This window comes from Dama dama, chromosome 21, assembly GCF_033118175.1.
Source record: "Dama dama isolate Ldn47 chromosome 21, ASM3311817v1, whole genome shotgun sequence".
In the NCBI taxonomy this organism is placed as follows: Eukaryota; Metazoa; Chordata; class Mammalia; order Artiodactyla; family Cervidae; genus Dama; species Dama dama.
In genome coordinates this window covers 13,801,718-13,806,967 of record NC_083701.1, presented here as the reverse complement: position 1 = coordinate 13,806,967, position 5,250 = coordinate 13,801,718, and the positions used below count along the sequence as shown (strand labels likewise).

General features: G+C 43.7%; 1 long non-coding RNA gene across 1 annotated transcript; it reads right to left on the bottom strand.

Annotated features, from left to right (window-relative positions):
* Window positions 1–1,316: 1,316 nt before the first annotated feature.
* Window positions 1,317–4,932, bottom strand: LOC133042268 (uncharacterized). Its single transcript, XR_009689463.1, has 3 exons — window positions 4,854–4,932; window positions 2,034–2,112; window positions 1,317–1,909 (listed from the first exon to the last, which is right to left on the bottom strand). It is a non-coding gene; the product is annotated as an uncharacterized LOC133042268 (long non-coding RNA).
* Between the last annotated feature and the right edge of the window lie 318 nt (window positions 4,933–5,250).

Here is a 5,250-nt window from a genome sequence, read left to right as displayed (position 1 = left end):
AATAAACAAGAAATAACACCACCATCTGTGATTTATGGTCTCCAAATATGAATGAGGGCTCCCAAAACTGTGATCCAGCGAATGCTGCCACCCCCAACACTGGTTACTGAGGAGCTGGGAGGATGCAAAAAGCAGCCATCTGCCAGTCACCTTAAGGTGAACAAGGAAAGAGGATTGGCCCCAGAGAGCTGAGGTGCATATGAAATGAATGAATTCAGTGAGCCCAGAGGCTTGCATCTTCCCATACACAGAATGCTAAATTCCTTAACTTGATACCTGGTCTTTGATGTTCAGACTGCCTGCTCCCTTTGTTGCAAACTTGTATGTAGCCTGACTTCCCCTCCTGCCTCCTGGGAGCAGTTTTATCAGAACTACTGAGATGCTGTCTCCTGGGCTCAGAGTCCTAAACATTCCCGCTAAATAAAATCTCTACTTTCAGGTTGTGACAATATTTTTTTAGCTGACACAACCATATGGTCTGTAGCCCTCTAGGCCCCCTTGTCCACGGGATTTTTCCAGGCAAGAGTACTGAAGCAGGTTGCCATTTCTTCCTCCAGGGGATCTTCCTGAGGCAGAGGCCAAACCTGCATCTTCCTGCAAGTCTCCTGCAGGGCAGGCGGATTCTTTACAACTGAGTCACCAGGGGGAATTGGTCAATTAGCCACTTTCCCAGCAATATAACAGAGAAAGCAATCCCATTAGTTATTAGTCCCTTTCAGATAATTATTGGTGGTCTCAGGTGTTCATCTGGTCCAAATGGACATTTTGCACAATTTGTTTAGTGTGAGGATTGGCAGTCTTCAGCATGTGCTATGTTTCAGATTCCTATTCTTTAGCAAATTGGTAGGGACATGTCATGATAAACAGTCTCCAAAAATGACACCACATTTACCTTCCGTCCCTATATGCACCTGCCATTCTGTCCATCAAAATGTACTATAGGTCCCATCCTTAAGCCTGGGGAGGCGTATAGAAGATGTGCCAGTTCTAAGCTTTGCCTTTGAGAAGACTAACAGCTTCTGCTTTCATATGTGAAGCTAGCAACACTGTAAGAGATTTCATTATCCTGAGACCACCATGCTTTGAGAAAACTCAAGCTATTCACATGGAGAGGCTGCATGCAGATCAGGCCCTGAAGACATGAGCGAAGACTTTTCAGATCATTCAGACCACCCAGCATGCTCCAGACATCAGCTGAATATGGCCAAATAAGCAACTCAGTTAATACTATGTGGAGCAGAAGAACCACTCAGCTGAGACCAGGCAAGCTGCAGAATCATGAGAAATAGTTATTCACGTTGTTTAACTCAGTCAGTCTTCAGGTATTTTATTACACAGCCATGGATAACAGAATGGATGTTTAAGTCAAGAACAGACAAAGCAAAACTTACAATATTTCACAATAATTCACCAATAGATAGGATTTTGCGACTCTGACTGGGCATCAGAATCAGTGATAGTCTTTCTAAACTAGAGATGTTCAAACCCTAATATAGAGCTTCAGAATGTAAAACTTAGGCTTGTACATGTGTACGCTTTTCAATTCCCCAAATATGCACAATGAACAGTTATTGTAACCCACATGACTCATTTGCTTTATCTTTTCTAAATAATTGTATTTAGTTTTGGCTATGCTGGGTCTTTGTTGCCGCACGGGCTTTTCTCTAGTTGCAGCCAGCAGAGGCTACTCTCTAGTTGTGGTCATGCATCTCCTTGCGGAGCACAGGTTCTAGGGCGTTTGAGCTTCAGTAGTTGTGGCACATTGACCCAGCAGTTGTGGCACCTGGGCTCTGGAGCACATGCTCGATAGTTTTGGCACACAGGCTCAGTTGTCTGCAGCATGTGGGATCTTCCCGGATCAGGGATTCATTTGCTTTAGGAAGCTCTTCTTTTAAAATTCAAATTCCTTCTGGGAGTGACAAATCAAGCAGATGGTCACAGAATTATATCCTTAATCAGATTGCTTTCCTAACTCCTGACTAGGATTAGCAAATGTAGCATATAAGAGAGCTAAATATAGAGCAGGAACACACCTGAGCTGGAAGTTGTTGATTCAAGTTCCCCAAAGATGCCATATGAACAGCCTAGGGTCAGCTTGCGCCCAACAGATAGCTGGAAACCAGAAGGCAGTATAAATAAGTAAATGAATAAATAAATAAATAAATAACAGTGGGAAAGTGACAACACCAATTATACCCATACCAACAGAAAGTCATGAAAAATCACCCCAGGGGTTACCTTTGAAGTTTGATATTTAGAAGCCTGAGAAATGATTGCGGAGGTTACTACATGGGACCCAGATAAGAATATTTCTGTTCAAATCTGGTTTTCCAGGAGAACAAAATATGAAGCTGTCCTGATCTCTTCATCCTAATTGTATAAATAAAATGTGTCTACAGATTAGTCCAGCAGGACTTGGGGCTCAGGATTAAAAGCAGAGAGTTGAAGGAAGAAGGCTTGTATTGTGAGGTGGTAATAGTAGGGGAAGTTCCCGTGTCTTTCTCTTATCATTTTCATTTCTATTTCCCCAAACTGGCTTTAGCAGCTTCCCTACGAAGGCTTGTAGTTCGGTTGCTTTTCCTAAGGAGCATGAGTCAATGTCTGAGTCTGAGAGCTTCTCACTTTTACTCTTTTCTTCCCACTGCTTCTCTAGTGAGACACACCTGGGGGTTTCATGCCCACTAAAGAAAGGAAGTGAAAGGTACTGCGTTTCCTACAAAACTTAACTTCTCTATGTGAAGAGAAAAACCTTTAATTCCTGAAACGTCTTTACTTCCGGTGTTGCTGAGTCAGTAAGAAGAGAATTAGTATGTGTTAAGCACCGACTGCATACTAATTGCAGTACCTATATCATCATATTGAATTCTCACTTTCTTTGAGTCTTCCTTCTTGAGACAGATTTGATTATTCCATTTTACACATGGAAACACTGAGATGAAGAATTTTGAGGTAACGTGCTTAAAATCACATGGTTAGGAAGTGAGAGAGGCAGGATTAAGAAACCAGGTTTGCTGGTCCTAAATCCCATTTTTTTAGCCAACAAAGAATTGTTTTTAATCCGTCATTTCAGGGTAGGGGTAAAAATTTTTTTGGAATCACACAGATATGGCCTGATGACTTGCTGCTCCAAATGTGGTTCATGGTCCAGCAGTATCCACTTCACCTGGGGAATATATACAATTCCAGTGTGGTCCAGGGGCTGACCTCGCTGACATCACCTGAGAGCTCGTTAAAAATGCAGCATCTCAGCATATCCTGCCCCATAGCTATTGAATTAGTGTCTGCATTTTAACAAAATCCCCAGGTAACTTTAGTATACACATTAATGTTTGAGAAGCACTGACCTGAATTAAAGTCTCCTAATTATTTAACCAAATCAGTACTTCACTGATTATCAACCTCTTTCCAGACCCAGTGCTACTCAAATACTTGAATTCCTAGAGCCATCTCACAACAGGATGATCTTGAAACTCAAAGAAACAAAAGAGCTGGTCTTAGGCAGCCCATTAAATAGGGGCAGGGTCAAACCTAAAGTACATCATTAGTAGCTGTCCAGTTCTTGTCAGTCAACCCTCATGTATTAGGCTCTTGGTCTCAGCCACCCTCGCTCAAGCGCCAAGGATTCAGAGATGATTGGAACCATCTGTGTCCTCAAAGAAGGCGCGGTCCACTGGGGAAAGCAGATACACGCCCAGACAGTTATAATACAATGCAGCGGTGCAGTGACATAGAGAAGTGCAGGGTATTATGAAGTCTTGGATGAGAGACACCGAGACCTTCCTGGAAGAGGTGCTGCCTTCCTGAGTCCCGGCAGCGCATAATGAATGGACTTACCAGGGACCTCCTCTCACTTTTCTTCACTCAATTCCCATTACTATTTCCCCTTGGAACAGATCCCTCCAGCCACTCACATTCCTACATTTTCCTTCACGGCTTTTCCTTTCTGCACATCCCCATCCACACATTCTCCTTTCTCTCAACATCCACAGCTCTTTTCTTTACCAAGCAGTTTCCAAACCTGACTGCATAATTTTCTCAAAAAAACAAGGGAGCTTGAAAAAAATCAACCCTAACAGTTCCTACTCCAGTCTGTGGAAATGATTCCAGGACATCAGCATTTTTTTTTTTCATGGCATCTGACAAAATTCCAACACACAGTAAGGGTCGAGATGAGAGCCTATTTTACACTACTCACTTAATCCCTGGAGCCTGTAGCACAGAGATGTAAAGTTTACAGAATGCCTCCACACCTATCGTCTCACTGGATCCCCACATCCCTATAAAATAACAAGTGAAATGGCTGTCCCATTTCACAGATAGGAAAACTGAATCCCAGAGAGGCTAGGTACCATGCCCAGGTTACACCGACCTTGCACCCACACCTGACTAGCCCTGGGACTGTTCTGATGATAGACATACACATGGAGTTAGGATGAAGGGAAGGGTCAGGCCTTTCTTTCTGAATGGCTCCCATCCCCAACCCAGTGCTAACACATGTAAGATGCTCAGCACAAGAGGCACAGTTAATTCCAACCACTCCTCAGAAGTAGAAATTATTTCAAGAGCTCAGGAAGGTTTACACCTGAGAAAGAGGAACTAGGGGTCAGTATAAATCAGAAGCTGTATAACCAGACACACATGAGCGACCTCTGTGAGAAAAGGGAAGGATGCAAATAGCCTGGGGGGGTGGAACTTTCCTCAAAATCAATCAGGAGTCACGTTCTGATCAGAAGGGCAGATAAGGGGGTCCCAGGAACCAAAATACTCTCTGTTCTCGGATTTCGTTTCTTTCCGCCCCGCTGCCACCTGCTATTTCGGCTCACCAATCCCCTGGTGAATGGGTCCCTTCTTACCTGTCCTCCCTTCAAAAGCAAACACGGAAACATTTGTTAAGCTCCCTTCTCTCTCTTTCTGAAAACAGCCCAGGAAGTAGGGCTGACTAAAAGAGGCCTCAGCAAACATGAACTTGGGCAGGAAGGGTTTGGGAGTGGGGGCTGGGCAAGAAAAAGTCTTTTTTTTTTTTTTTTAATTCAAATCTCTTTGCTAGTTAGGTTTCCTCCCTGCTCCTTGCTTTGAAACAGAGCCTGTTCTATATCTATTTCATTCCTCCGATGAAGAATTTTCATTTCTCAGAAAAGAGCAAGACTGGGAGTGAGAAGGGGCGAGGCTGACCACCCCCTGTATGGGGCTTACAGGACTGACGATACAGTCAGCATCAGCGTATCAGCATTTCTGGGGCAGTCAGAAGGG